The 17,131-nt window shown below is 39.2% G+C and overlaps 1 pseudogene; it reads left to right on the top strand.

The window, feature by feature from the left end:
- Nucleotides 1-5,429: 5,429 nt before the first annotated feature.
- LOC118917966 (cytochrome c oxidase subunit 1-like) lies at nt 5,430-9,733 on the top strand (annotated as a pseudogene).
- The last annotated feature ends 7,398 nt before the right edge of the window (nt 9,734-17,131 follow it).

Genomic DNA, 17,131 nt, shown 5'->3' with positions numbered 1-17,131 from the left:
GATACTAAGTGTAAAGTCAAGAAAAACAATACTTTATGTTGTTTAGGGATATATGCATATATAATAAAAGTATAAAGACACACAGAAGGATAAACACTCAGTTCAAGTAACAGTCGGGAGTAGAGCAGAAACAATGTTGAGAGCCGTTTTGCTTCAGATGGCAATATTCCATTGCTTCACAGGGTGATAGGTATATGGATGCCTGTATATTATGTTTTATACTTCACTGTATGAATTAATTGATAGTCTTTTAAAGCTACAATACAGTGTGATAAGTGCTATGTTCCTAGAAGAACAGTATGCCAAGATAGCATCTGACAGAAGTGCCTGAGCTACTCTGGGAAGATTCCCAGGAGGACTGACATTTAAACTGAGTTGGAGGGATGATAGCAGGGAGAAGGGAGGAAGAGCATTCCTAAAAGAAGGAACAGGCTTTGCAAAGGCTCAGAGAAAGCAGGGTTCAGTGTGACAAGCAGAATTCTGTGAAGGGAGGAACGTGACAGGAAGTGAGCTAGGCAACAGGGTTGGGTGTAGGCTTCCTTCTAAGGACAGTAGCAAGGTGTCAGTGACTTTGCAGGTGGAGAATAGCTTTCAGGAAAGTAATGGTCATGAACTATCTCACAAGAGCCTGTCACATGATTTTTCTCTCGAGAAAACAAGCCTACATGCCAGAGGTCAGGAAGAAGTTCTGTTACTTCTGCTCCCCTCTCTGAACTGCCCCACTCATAAAAATCTGAGAGTCAAGGGACACGTGTCTATACAGTCAGGCAAGCTAACTGCCAATGACTTGTCTACTGTCACACAGTAGCTTGGGTCCCCGCAGAACCAGAGTCTTAGGCCATGCATGGCTGTCTACCGGGAATACCCTTCCGCCAGGTACCTCAGGGAAACAGTCTTCAGACCATGGAAGCCCACAGATCTGCCAACACAAGGGGCCAAAGGAGGACAACACCAAGACATATAATAATTAAAATGGCAAAGATCAAAGACAAGGACAGAGTATTAAAAGCAGAGAGAGTGAGAAAAAAGATCACCTATGAAGGAAAACCCATCAGGCTATCATCAGACTTCTCAACAGAAACCTTACAGGCCAGAAGAGAATGACATGATATACTTAATGCAATGAAACAGAAGGGCCTTGAACCAAGAATACTGTATCCAGCACAATTATCATTCAAATTTGAAGGAGGGATTAAACAATTTCCAGACAAGCAAAAGTTGAGGGAATCTGCCTCCCACAAATCACCTCTACAGGATATTTTAAAGGGACTGCTCTAAATGGAAGCACTTCGAATGCTAAATAGATGTCACCAGAGAAAATAAAATCACAGCAAAGAAAGCAGACCAACCAAATACTAACAAAAGGCAAAAAATAAAATCAACTATCCACAAAAGCAGTCAAAGGAAACACAAAAGACTACAGAATAAAACACCTAACACATATAAAGAATGGAGGAGGAAGAATAAGAAGGAAGAGAAATAAAGAATCAATCAGATTGTGTTTTTAATAGGTTAATAAGAGAGTGAAGTTGCACAGATAGTAAAGAAGCTACCCTTGAAATTTTGGTAACCAAAAATCCGAACACTACATTAGCAATAAGTACATATCTATTGATAAACACCCAAAATGGAAATGGACTGAATGCACCAATTAAGCTACACAGAATAAGAGAATAAATAAAAAAGCAAGACCCATCTACATGCTGCTTAGAAGAGACTCACCTCAAACCCAAAGACATACACAGACTAAAAGTGAAGTGATGGAAAAAGATGTTTCATGAAAACAATACGGAGAAAAAAGAACGTGTTGCAGTATTTTTATTAGAGAAAATAGATTTCAAAAACAAAGAAAGTAACAAGAGATAAAGGACATTACATAATGATAAAGAGAGCAGTCCAACAAGAGGATATAACCATTATAAATATATATGCACCTAATACAGGAGCACCGACATATGCAAAACAAACACTAACAGAATTAATGGAGGAAATAGAATGGAATGCTTTCATTCTAGGAGACGTCAACACACCTCTCACTCCAAAGGACAGATCCACCAGACAGAAAATAAGTAGGTACACAGAGGCATTGAACAACACACTAGAACAGATGGACCTAACAGACATCTACAGAACTCTGCACCCAAAAGCAAAAGGAAACAAACTCTTCTCAAGTGCACATGGAACATTTTCGAGAATAGACCACATACTAGGCCACAAAAAGAGACTCACTAAATTAAAAAAGATTGAAATTTTACCAACCAACTTCTCAGACCACAAAGGGATAAAACTAGAAATAAATTGAACAAAGAAAACAAAGCTCACAAACACGTGAAGGCTTAACAACATGCTCCTAAATAATCAATGTATCAATGACAAAATTAAAACAGATCAAGTAATATATGGAGACAAATGACAACAACAGCACAAAGCCGCAACTTCTGTGGGATGCAAAGAAGATAATTCTAAGAGGAAAGTATATAGGAATACAGGCCTATTTAAAGAAGGAAGGAACAATCCCAAATGAATAGTCTAATGTCACAATTATCAAAATTGGAAAAAGAAGAACAAATGAGGTCTAAAGTCAGAAGGAGGGACATAATAAAGATCAGAGAAGAAGTAAATAAAATTGAGAAGAATAAAGCAATAGAAAAAAATCAATGAAACCAAGAGCTGGTTCTTTGAGAAAATAAACAAAATAGATAAGCCCCTAGCTAGACATATTGAGAGCAAAAGAGAATATATACACATCAACAGAATCAGAAATGAGAAAGGAAAAATCACGAAAGACCCCAAAGAAATACAAAGAATTATTAGGGAATACTATGAAAATCTATATGCTAACAAACTGGATAACCTAGAAGAAATGGACAACTTCCTAGAAAAATACAACCTTCCAAGACTGACCCAGGAAGAGACAGAAAATCTAAACAGACCAATTACCAGCAATTAAATTGAACTGGTAATCAAAAAACTACCCAAGAACAAAATCCCTGGGCCAGATGGACACACCACTGAATTTTATCAGACATACAGAGAAGACATAATACCCATTCTCCTTAAAGTTTTCCAAAAAATAGAAGAGGGGGGAATACTTCCAAACTCATTCTATGAAGCCAGCATCACTCTAATAACAAAACCAGGCAAAGACCACACAAAAAAAGAAAATTACAGACCAATATCCCTGATGAATATAGATGCAAAAATACTCAACAAAATATTAGCAAGCTGAATTCAAAAATACATCAACAGGATCATACACCATGATCAAGTGGGTATTGGGTCAGGGATGAAAGGATGGTACAACATTTGAAAATCCATCAACAGCATCCACCACATCAACAAAAAGGACAATCACTACATGATCATCTCCATACATGCTGAAAAAGCATTCGACAAAATTCAACATCCATTCTTGATAAAAACTCCAATAAAATGGGTATAGAGGGCAAGTACCTCAACATAATAAAGGACATATATGACAAACCCACAGCGAACATCATACTGAACAGCGAGAAGCTGAAAGCTTTTCCTCTAACATCAGGAACAAGACAGGGATGCCCACTCTCCCCACTGTTATTCAACATAGTCTAGAGGTCCTAGCCACCGCAATCAGGCAAAACAAAGAAATACAAGGCATCCAGATTGGTAAAGAAGAAGTAAACTGTCACTATTTGCAGGTGACATGATATTGTACATAAAAAAACCTAAAGACTCTACTCCAAAACTACTAGAACTAATATCTGAATTCAGCAAAGTTGCGGATACAAAATTAATACACAGATATCTGCTGGTTTCCTATACACTAAAGAGAAACTAACAGAAAGAAATCAGGAAAACTATTTCATTCACCATGGCATCAAAAAGAATAAAATACCTAGGAATAAAGCTAAACAATGAAGTGAAAGACCTATACCCTGAAAACTACAAGACACTCTTAAGAGAAATTAAAGAGGACATTAACAAATGGACATTCATTCCACGCTCTTGGCTAGGAAGAATTAATAGTCAAAATGGCCATCCTGCCTAAAGCAATCTACAGATTCAATGAAATGACTATCAAAATACCAACAGCATTCTTCAATGAACTGGAACAACTAGTTTTAAAATTCATATGGAACCACAAAAGACCCCAAGTAGCCAAAGCAATCCTGAGAAGGAAGAATAAAGCAGGGGGCATCTCGCTTCCCAAATTCAAGCTCTACTACAAAGCCACAGTAATCAAGACAATTTGGTCCTGGCACAAGAACAGAGCCACAGACCAGTGGAACAGAACAGAGAGCCCAGATATTAACCCAAACATATATGGTCAATTAAAATAATAAAATAAAGGAGCCATGGACATACAATGGGGAAATGACAGCCTCTTCAAAAGCTCGTGTTGGCAAAAATGGACAGCTACATGTAAGAGAATGAAACTGGATCATTGTCTAACCCTATACACAAAAGTAAATTAGAAATGTATTAAAGACCTGAATGTAAGCCATGAAACCATAAAACTCTTAGGAAAAAACACAGGCAAAAATCTCTTAGACATAAACATGAGTGACTTCTTCATGAACATATCTTCCCAGGCAATGGAAACTAAAGCAAAAATGAACAACTGAAAAGCTTCTGTACAGAAAAGAACACCACCATTAGAACAAAAAAGGCATCCTGCAGTGTGGGAGAATATATTTATAAATGACAGATCTGATAAAGGATTGACGTCCAAAATATATAAAGAGCTCATGCACCTCAACAAACAAAAAGCAAATAATCCAATCAAAAAATGGTCCGAAGAACTGCACAGACAGCTCTCCAAAGAAGAAAATCAGATGGCCAACAGACACATGAAAAGATGCTCCACATCACGAATCAGAGAAATGCAAATTAAAACCACAATGAGATATCACTTCACACCAGAAAGGATCGCCACCATCCAAAAGACAAATGACAACAAGTGTTAGCAAGGATGTGGAGAAAGGGGAACCCTCCTACACTACTGGGGGGAATGTAAATTACTTCAACCATTCTGGAAAGCAGTATGGAGGTTCATCAGAAAGCTCAAAATAGAAATACCATTTGACCCAGGAATGCCACTTCTAGGAATTTACCCTAAGAATGCAGCAGCCCAGTGTGAAAAGGACATATGCACCCCTATGTTTATCGCAGCACTATTTACAATAGCCTAGAAATGGAAGCAACCTAAGTGTCCATCAGTAGATGAATGGATAAAGAAGATGTGGTACATATACACAATGGAATATTATTCAGCCATAAGAAGAAAACAAATCCTACCATTTGCAACAACATGGATGGAGCTAGAGGGTATTATGCTCAGTCAAATAAGCCAGGTGGAGAAAGACAATTACCAAATGATTTCACTCATCTGTGGAGTATAAGAACAAAGCAAAAACTGAAGGATCAACAGCAGCAGACTCACAGAACCAAAGAATGGACTAACAGTTACCAAAGGGAAAGGGACTGGGGAGGATGAGTGGGAAGGGAGCGATAAGGGGGAGAAAGGGGCTTTAGGAGTAGCACATATAATGTGGGGGAGAGGGGGCGGGGAGGGCTGTACAACACAGAGAAGACAAGTAGTGATTCTATAGCATCTTACTACGCTGATGAACAGTGATTGTAATGGGGTATGTGTTGGGGACTTGATAATGGTAACCATAGTGTTGCTCATGTAATTGTACATTAATGATAGAAAAAAAACCAATTAGTTAAAAAGTAAGTTTCTTAACAAACAGACAATAACTCAGCCCACCTTGGGAGCAAAGCAAGCAGCCTTGAGTGATATGCTCCCACCCCAGGAAGCTGCTCTCCTGGGAGGAAATCAGAGTTGTAAAATTATTGTAAATAACCAGGAAGACTAATAAGAAACTTAGTGTTTCTTCAAAAGTAAACATTTTGGGGCCACTTAGCAAGTGTACATCCCTAGCCCTTTGTCTCTCAACCGCCTATAAAACCCCTAGACAGTGCACCACCCAGGGGCTCTCTTGTCCCCTCCTGGCCTGAGTGAGGAACTCTGTCCTCTTGCTTTTTCTCTAAATAAAAGCGTCTGCCTTGCTCTCCTAAAAAAAAAAAAATGATACCACTGCGTCTCTCATTACCGCAGTCACAGCCATAACACTGGGAATAGCCCCATTCCCCTTCTGAGTTCACAAGCAACACAAGCAACCGTGCCATCGTCGGGCATGCTACTATGAACCTGACAAAAAATCACACCCATCTCAGTTCTATGTCAGATTTCACCCACAATTAACATAAACTTGATAAGCACTATAGCAACACTCTCAATTTTAACTGGAGGCTGTGGGGGCTAAACCAAACACACAATTATGAAAAACTATAGCTTACTCCTCAATTGCCCACATAGGTTGAATAATAATAATCATAACATATAACCCAACTATTACTATTCTCAACCTCCTAATTTATATTATAATGACCCTATCAATATTCATAATGCTACTATACAACTCATTGACATCAACCTTATCTTTGTCTCATCTATCAAATAAGACACCACTAATTGTAATTATGCTCACAATCCTACTATCAGTTGGAGGCCTTCCACCATTATCCGGACTTTTACCTAAATGAATGATCATTCAAGAACTTACCAAAAACAATGAAATAATGACCAACAATAATAGCAGTGATAGCACTACTAAACTTACATTTTTATATGCGCCTACCTTATTCCACAACACAATATTCTGAATAACCAACAACATAAAAATAAAGTGACAATTTGAAACTACAAAACACAAAAAATTAGCCCCACCCCTAATTATTCTATCCACAATAATACTTCCACTAATTCCAACCATATCAATTCTAAACTAGAAATTTAGATTACACAGAACAAGAGTCTTCAAAGCTCTAAGCAAGTATAAAACACTTAATTTCTGGTCCTAAGGACTGTAAGACTCCATCCTACATCACTTGAATGCAAATCAAACTTTTCTTAAGCTAAATCCTCACTAGATTGAGGGGATACAAACCCATGAAACTTTAGTTAACAGCTAAAACCCTCATCAGCAGGCTTCAATCTGCTTCTCCTGCCATAAAAAAAAAGGTGGCGGGAGACGTCCTGGCAGAATTGAAGCTGCTTCTCTGAATTTGCAATTCAGTATGTAAAACGCCTCAGACTTGGCAAGAAGAGGACTTTACCTCTGTCTTTAGATTTACAGTCTAATACTTATTCAGCCACATTACCCATGTTCCCCAATGGTCAATTATTTTCAACTAATCCCAAAGACACCAGCACATTGTATCTTCTGTTTGGCGCTTGAGTGGGAAGAGTGGACACCACTCTAAGCCTCCCTATCCGTGCTGAACTGGCAGCCAGCCTGGGACCTTCCCCTCTTAGGTGATGACCAGATCTGTAATGTAACTGTAACTGCGCACGCCTTTGTAACGATTTTCTTTATGGTGATGCCTATTACAACTGGGGGCTTTGGAAACTGACTAGTACCTTTAATAATTGGTGCCCCGGACATAACATAGCATTTCCACGTATAAATAACGTAAGGTTTTGACTCCTCCGTCCCTTCTTTCTTCTGCTGCTGGCATCCCCTCTATACTCGAAACAGGAGCTGGAACCGGTTGAACCGTATATCTCCCCTTAGCAGGTAATTTAGCACATGCAGGGCCCTCAGTAGATTGAACTATCTTTCCTCTTCAGTTAGCAGGTGTCTCATCAATTCTAGGGTCTATTAACTTCATCACAACTATTATTAACATAAAACCTCCCGCTATAAGCCAATATCAAATTCCACTATTTGTGTGATCAGTTCTAGTTACAGCCGTACTCCTACTACTGTTTCTACCTGTTCTAGCTGCCAGCATTACAATATTTTTAACAGACCGCAACCTAAATACAAGATTTTTTATCCTGCTGGGGTTAGGGATCCAATTTTATATCAACACTTATTCTGATTTTTTGGTCACCCCGAAGTATATATTTTAATCCTTCCTGACTTTGGAATAATCTCTCATATTGTAACCTACCACTCAGAGAAAAAAGAACCTTTTGGGCATATGGGCATAGTCTGGGCAATAATGTCAATCGGCTTTCTAGGTTTCATTGTATGAGCACATCATATATTTACAGTAGGCGTAGATGTTAATACATGCCCCTATTTTACATCCACCACTATAATTATTGCAGTTCCAACAGGTGTGAAAGTATTCAGTTGATTAGCAACTCTGCACAGTGGAAATGTAAAATGATCCCCAGCTATATTATGGGCTCTGGGCTTTATTTTCTTGTTTACAGTAGGGGGTTTAATTGGTATTGTACTAGCTAATTCATCATTAGATATTGTTCTTCATGATACTTACTATGTAGTAGCCAATTTTCACTATGTGCTCTTCATAGGTGCAGTTTTTGCTATTATGGGGGGATTTGTACATTGATTTCCTCTATTTTCAGGATATACTTCAACCCTACATAAGCAAAGATTCACTTTACAATTACATTTGTGGGTGTTAATATAAATTTTTTCTCTCAACATTCTCTCGGACTTGCAGGAATACCACGACGTTATTCTGATTACCCAGATGCTTACACAACATGAAATACTGTGTCATCCATAGGATCCTTTATCTCACTAACTGCCATTATACTTATAATTTTTATAATCTGAGAAGCTTTTGCTTCTAAACGAGAAGTGCACATAGTAGAACTAATACTAATCTTGAATGGTTACACGGCTGCCCCCCACCTTACCATACATTTGAGGAGCCTGCCTTTGTAAACTTGAGCAAACGAGAAAGGAAGGAATCGAACCCCGCAAAAATGGTTTCAAGCCAGTATCATAACCTCTATGTGTTTCTCAATTATTGAAGTATTAGTAAAATTTACATAACTTTGTCAAAGTTCAATTATAGGTTTAAGTCCTTTATACTTCCATGGCATGCCCCTTTCAACTAGGCTTTCAAGATGCCACATCCCCTATTATGGAGGAGTTACTTCATTTTCACGACTAAACACTGATCACTGTTTTCTTAATTATTTCTTTAGCCTTATATATTATTTCACTTATATTAACTAAACTCACTCATACAATAGAAGCCCAAGAAGTAGAAACTATTTGAACTATCCTACCTGCAATTATTCTTATTCTCATTGCCCTACCCTCATTACGTATTCTTTACATAATAGATGAAATTAACAGCCCTTCACTAACTGTAAAAACAACAGGTCACCAATGGTACTGAAGCTATGAATACACAGACTAGGAGACTATGAAGATCTAAACTGACACGTTTATAATCCCTGCACAGGACTTAAAACCAGGTGAATGACTCCTAGAAGTAGATAATTGACTTGTGCTACCCAGAGAAATAACCACTCAAATACTTATCTCATCAGAAGACACCCTGCACTCCTGAGCAGCCCCATCTGTCTAGGCCTCAAAACAGATGCTCTCCCTGGGCGACTGAGCCAGACAACTCTCATACCAACCCAACCTGGTTTATTTCAGGGGCAGTGCTCAGAAATTTACGGCTCAAGTCACAGCTTCATGCCAACTGTCCTCGAATCAGTTCCATTGAAAACATTCAAAAACTGATCTGTATAAATTCTGTAAGAGCATTAAGAAGCTAGTAGCATTAACCTTTTAAGTTAAAGATAGATACTTTTCCTTAATGACATGCCTCAGACAACACAACATTATTTATCACAATCATACCTATAATCTTAACTCTCTTTATTTTATTTCAATTAGAAGTATCTAAGCATCAATACCCCCAAAACATAGAAGTTACAATAAAATTGTACAAACAAAATCACCAACCCGAGAAGAAAAATGAGCGAAAATCTATTTGCCTCTTTTATTACCCCAATAATAGGAATTCCTATTATTACAATTATTATTATATTCCCAACCATCCTCTTCCCAACATCAGAACTAGTCACCAATCATACCCTGTCTATACAACAATGGTTTCTACAACAAACATCCAAACAAATATAACTATGCACAACCACAAAGGACAAATCTGAACTCTAATATTAATATCACTAATCATTTTTATTGCTTCTACAAACTTATTAGGTCTCTTACCTCATTCATTTACCGCCATGACCCAGTTATCAATAAATCTAGGCATGGCTATCCCCTATGGGCAGCAACAGTTATTACAGGGTTTTGACATAAAACAAAAGCATCTCTAGCCCATTTTTTACCTCAAGGCACACCAACCCCTCTCATCCCTATATTAGTGGTTATCAAGACAATCAGTACATTTACTGAACCTGTCGCACTTGCAGTACAATTAACAGCTAACATTACTGCAGGTCACTTATTAATACACCTGATTGGAAGTGCAACCTTAGCTTTAATATCAATTAGCCTCATTGTGACAACAACTACTTTTATTATTTTAATCTTACAATTCTTGAATTTGCAGTAGCACTTATTCAAGTGTATGTATTCACTCTACTAGTTAGCCTCTACCTGCATGGCAACACATAATGACCCACCAAACCCACTCCTACCACACAGTGAATCCAAGCCCCTGACCTCTAACTGGAGCACTGCCTGCTCTTTTAATGATATCATGCGAGAAAGTACCTTTCAAGGCCATCACACACCAACAGTCCAAAAAGGACTTCAATATGGTATAATCTTATCATCTCCAAAGTATTTTCTGAGCATTTTATCACTCAAGTCTAGCTCCAACTCCTGAGCTAGGAGGGTGTTGACCTCCTATAGGCATTAACCCCCTTAATCCCCTACAAGTTCCGTTACTTAACACATCCATGCTACTAGCCTCTGGAGCTTCAATGACTTGAGCACATCTAGTCTGACGGAGGGTAACCGAAATCATATACTCCAAGCCCTATCGATCACAATTCTCCTAGGCATCTACTTCTCCCTTCTAAAAATATCCGAATGCTATGAGGCACCATTTACAATCTCCGACGGAGTATACGGCTCTACATTTTTCATAACAACCGGATTTCATGGATTACACGTTATTATCGGATCCTCCTTCCTAGTTGTATGCCTTCTACAACAACTCAAATATCACTTTACATCTAACCACCATTTCAGTTTCGAAGCTGCTGCCTAATATTTTGACACTTTGTAGACATAGTACGATTATTCCTATATGTCTCCACTTATTGATGAGGCTCTTGTTTTCTCAGTACACACAGTGTAGTTGACTTCTAATCAACAACGGGCTCTGGTAAAAACCCAGAAGAAAATAATAAACCTACTACTGGCGATAGCAACTAACACTTTATTAGCATCTTTACTTACATTAGTTGCCTTTGACTCCCACAACTAAACGCATACTCAGAAAAAGTAACCCTTACGATGTGGATTCGACCCCATAGGGTCAGCATATCTGCCCTTTTCTATAAAAATTTTCCTAATCGCAATTACATTTCTACTATTTGACCTGGAAATTGCACTACTTCTTCCAAATTTCTATGAGCATCACAGACAAACCATCTAGACATGATACTTACAGTAGCCCTATTATTTTGCTATTAGTTACCAGTCTAGCTTATGAATGAACACAAAAGGGCCTTGAATGAACTGAATATGATAGCTAGTTTAGCTAAAATGAACGATTTCGACTCATTAGATCATGACTTGCCCATAGCTATCAAGTGTCTTTAGTATTTACTAACATTATATTGCCATTTATTATTTCCCTCATAGGAATACTGATATATCATCACACCTTATATCCTCACTAGTATGTCTAGAGGGCATGATATTATCTTTATTTATCATACTCGCTATTACAATCTTAAATACCCATTTCACACTACCTAGCATAGTACCCAATATTCTGCTCATATTCGCAGCATGTGAAGCTGCTTTAGGCCTGTCCTTACTAGTATTAGTATCCAATACATATGGCACAGATTACACACAAAACTTAAACTTCTCCAATGTTAAAACTAATTATTTCCAGTTATACAAATCTAACATGATTATCAAACAAGAATATGGTATGAATTAACATAACATCTCATAGATTGCTAATTAGCCTTGTATCTTTATCCACCCTAAATCAGCATGACAGCAATAGCCTAAACTTCACTTTTTTCTCTCTGATCCCTTATCAGCACCTCTACTAACATTAATAATAGGACTTCTATCTCTAATACTAATAGCTAGTCAAGCCCATTTATGTAATGAGCATTTAGCCTGAAGAAAGTTGTCACTATATTAATTACACTTCAAATACTATTGATTATAACATTTACCCCCTCTGAATTTATTATATTTTATATCCTATTTGAGGCAACACTTGTACCAACTCTTACCATCGTTACACACTGAGGAAATCAGACCGCTTAAATGCAGGATTTTACTTTCTCTTTTATACAATAGTAGGCTCACTTCCTCTCCTATAGTAATCCTCATATACACTCAAAATATAATAAGAACTCTCAATCTACTACTACAATACTGAGCAAAACCTATAAACAACTCTTGATCCAATATACTGATTTGACTACCATGTATAATGACATTTATACTAAAAATACCATTATATGGCCTACACCTTTGATTGCCCAAAGCCCATGTTGAAGCCCCCATTGCAGGATCCATAGTACTTGCAGCAGTCCTAGCTTCGGGGATATTGAATATTACGCATTACTATTATACTTGAGCCAATAACAACTTTCATAGCCTATCCGTTTCTAATATTCTCTCTATGAAGCATGATTATAACAAGTTATATCTTTTTATGACAAACCGATCTAAAGTCACTAATAGCCTACTCATCTGTAAGTTACATAGCACTCGTAATCACAGCAAGTTTAATCCAAACACCATGAAGCTACATAGGGGCCACAGCCCTCAAATTGCACACGTCATCTATATTATTTTGCTTGGCCAACACAAACTGTGAACGAATTCAGTCGAACTATGATACTAGCATGAGGACTGCAGACACTCCTACCACTGAAAACTGCCTGAGGACTTCGAACAAGTTTAACCAACTTAGCTCTGCCACCTACAATTAACTGGAGAACTACTTGTAGTAATAGCAACATTTTCATGATCTCACGCTACCTTTATGCTAATAGGAACAAATATTATAATCATGACCATCTACTCTTTATATATATTAATATCTACTCAATGAACTAAATATACACATCACATTAACATTAACCCCTCCTTTACACGAGAGAATACTCTTAATAGCCCTATACATACAGCCCCTCACAATACTATCTACTAACCCCCAAATTATCCTAGGCTTACTTTACTGGAAATATAGTTTAACAAAAACATCAGATTGTGAATCTGATCATAGAAGACCCTGACTTCTTATTTACTGAAAAAACTTGCAAGAACTGCTAATTCATGCTCCCATATGTAAATATATGGCTTTCTCAAACTTTTAAAAGGATGGTAGTTATCCACTGGTCTTAGGAATCAAAAAATAGGTGCAACTTCAAATAAAAGTAATTAATATCATAGTATGCTCTTCACTTATAACACTAACAATATTAGTCGTACCAATCTTAATTAGTCCTACCAATATGTACGTAAAAATATAGTTGCATTTGCTTTTGCTATTAGCACAATCCCTGCAATAGCATTCATTCACTCAAACAAAGAAACAGGCATTTCTAACCAACACTGGGTGTTAAGTCTGGGGAAAGGAGATCCCAGGGCAAAATACCTCTAAAAACCGAAATCAGTCAAAGGGAGAAATAAAGTTTAAAACCCGTTTATTACTCACAAACTGCAGTCTGGCCCCCGCTTTCTCCGGCTCAAGCAGCAGCAAAACCAGCCCTCCCCCTCACCTCTCAGGTGCAGATAAGCCCTCCATTGCCCTCGTACTTACCCACTGATATGGAAATGAACTTCACCCGTGAAGAAAGATGCAAATGCACTAAAGCCATACTTCTTTCCACCTCTGAACGCCTGTTGATATTCAGGTGTACTAAAGTCAGGCGAGATATTCTGGAAATGTTTCGGTTTTACCTACAAGCCACCCCTCAGGAAATCTTGCCTTACAATTTACTCGTCAAGGACTGTAGAAGTAAATAACTGTGATTATGGGGGGCCACTCAGGAATACACAGGAGGCCAGCTTCCAGGCCTTTTCCCCAAGGTGCCAGAAAACCCATGTGTTGAAACGTCCAAGGCCACATCCATTTTATTCCTAATTGTTGCACCTAATTCCTAATTGCTGCACCTATCCTTGCAAAGCATTTCCAATATTGTGAGTGCCTCGATCACTCTTAATCACCTGTGGCTGGCCATAGGTTGCAAAAAGATGCTCTAGGCCCCTCTTGGTGGTTTGCTGATCTGCACAATGTGCGGGGCTCTCCTGGGCTCGACTGACTTCTTCAAAGGTCAATGGCAAGCCCCACCAATGGGCTACAGCCCACATTGTCTTTTGCCCTGCATGCAATAAACATTGATGTAGCCATTGGGCTACATCAGAGGCAGGCTGTTCTTCTAGCCAGCGCACCAGGGCCAGTGTGTCTGCTTCATCATTCCCTGGGGATGCCAAAGGCAAATGGCCAGGCACAGGATATATGGTAGGTGTCTGTGCCACATGACTCCGTGGCCTTTGGGTCCACTCTCTCACACACCCTGTGATGGAACAGGTGGTTATTACCTTGGTTGGAGCTTTTCCAGCAATGGGCTACGTAGCCAAGAAGGCGTGGTACCGGACCTCTGCTCCTTTCCATAACTGTGACCAGTCTCCAGCCGGCAGCAGGAGCAGAAGCAGCGGCACAAGCAGTAGCCTTAGGGTTGGGTCACAGGCGGGGGTCAGTGCAGCCAGCAGCAGTAGTGGTGCCTCCATGACCACACGAGTGTACACACATGTCCCTCGGCGTGAACACCACTTCTCCCCATCATTTCTTGGGGCGGCCCTCCCAAAGGTCGCAACCATTATGACAGATTTCGGGTTCAGAGGCACCCTGCCAACTGCGCCAGGTGTTAGTCCAGAACAAGGAAATCCCAGGGCAAAATACCTCTAAAAACTGAAATCAAAGGAAGGAATAAAGTTTAAAACCCATTTATTACTCACAAACTGCAGTCCAGCCCACCGCTCTCCCCTGCTCAAGCAGCAGCAAAACTGGCCCTCCCCCTCACCTCTCAGGTACAGATAAGCCCTCCATTGCCCTCGTAATTACCCCCTGATATGGAGATGACTGATCCACCCCTGAGAAAAGATGCAAATGCACTAAAGCTATACTTCTTTCCACCTCTGAACGCCTGCTGATATGAAGGTGTACTAAAACCAGGCGAGATACTCTGGAAATGTTTCAATTTTACCCACACTGGATAACAAATCAAACCATAAAAATATCAATAAGCTTAAAATTAGATTATTTTCTATAACATACCATTGCACTTTCATCACATGATCCATCATAGAATTCTCCTTATGGTACACAGAGTCAGACCCTTATATTAATCAAGTCTTCAAATATTAACTTTCTTAACCACAGTAAGAATTCTAACCACCGCAAACAATCTATTCCAACTTTTTATTGGTTGAGAAGGAGTTGGAATCATTGGCTGATGATATGGGCGCACAGATGCAAATACTGCTGCTATACAGGCAATCTTATATAATCGTATTGGAGACACTGATTTCTTGTATCTATAGCATGATTTCTTCCCAACCTAAACTCATGAGAATTTCAACAAATCTTTATTCTCAGTGCTGAAAACACAAACATTCCTCCAATAGGACTACTACTAGCTGCAGCCAGAAAATCTGCACAATTTGGCCTACATCCCTGACTTCCTTCTGCTACAGAAGGGCCAACCCCAGTATCAGCACTACTTCATTCTGGTACAATAGCTGTTGCAGGATATTTCTTTCAATGCAAGTTTACCCTCTAATAGAAAACAGTAAAATAATTCAAACAGTAACTTTATGTTTAGGAGCCACCACAACTCTGTTTACAGCTATTTGTGCCCCTTACCCAAACGACATAAAAAAACTGTAGCTTTATTAACTTCAAGTCAACTCAGCCTAATAATAGTTACCATTGGCATTAATCAGCCACATTTAGCCTTTCTACATATCTTTACCCATGCCTTCTTTAAGGCCGTATTGTTCACGTGCTCGGGGTCAATTATTCATAGTCTAAATGATGAACAAGACATCCGAAAAATAGGAGACTCTTCCCCTCCCCACCTCCGCTCTCATCACTGGAAGCGCAGCCCTAACAGGAATGCCCTTCCTTACAGGATTCTGCTCCAAAGACCTTATCAGTGAGGTGCTCACACGTTGCATTCAAACGCCTGAGCCCTTCTTATCACTCTTCTGGCTGCACCTGCCCAACAGCTGCCTATGGCACCCAATTGTATTTTCCATATTGCCCCGACAACCTCGATTTACAACCTGAAATAGTATTAACGAAAAGAACCCAACATTAACATACTCAATCAAACGCCTAATACTAGGAAATATTTTTGCCAGATTCTTATTGTCTAACAATACCCCCCCAATAACTATTCCTCAAATGACCATTGGGCCCCATCAGAGGCAGGCTGTCCTTCTAGCCAGCGCACCAGGGCCAGTGTATCTGCTTCATCACTCCCTGGGGATGCCAAAGGCAAGTGGCCAGGCACAGGATACATGGTAGGTGTCTGTGCCACATGACTCTGTGGCCTTTGGGTCCAGTCTCTCACACACCCTGTGATGGAACAGGTGGTTATTACCTTGGTTGGAGCTTTTCCAGCAATGGGCTACGTAGCCAAGAAGGCGTGGCACCGGACCTCTGCTCCTTTCCATAATTGTGAAATTTTCCCTGTGTACCTGTCACCCAGGGGATTTGTTCAAATGAACAAATTCTTCCTCATCTCTGCAAATTCTTGGGTTGGAAGTGAAACAGGGGCTGTGGCTTTAGACAGAGTAGGGTGAGGGCCTCTGCAAAAAAGCAGGTTAATCACAATCAGAACAATGTAACAATGTGCAAAGAAACCCTATGAAACTCCACGTTAAACATTAAGCAAAGTCAGTCACATTAATTCTCTAAGGTAAAAATATCAAACTGAGAATTATAGGCATTCTTCAGTGAAATGAGTTAAAACTAAAAAGCCAGGAGTAACTTGGCCTAGAATGTTTGAATATCCCCCAGATAAGAAGATACCTCAGCATAGCCCAAGTCTTCA

The sequence above is a fragment of the Manis pentadactyla genome, chromosome 7 (assembly GCF_030020395.1).
Source record: "Manis pentadactyla isolate mManPen7 chromosome 7, mManPen7.hap1, whole genome shotgun sequence".
Taxonomy (NCBI): domain Eukaryota; kingdom Metazoa; phylum Chordata; class Mammalia; order Pholidota; family Manidae; genus Manis; species Manis pentadactyla.
The sequence above is the reverse complement of the archived record's forward strand: the minus strand, read 5'-3'. Positions and strand labels throughout refer to the sequence as shown.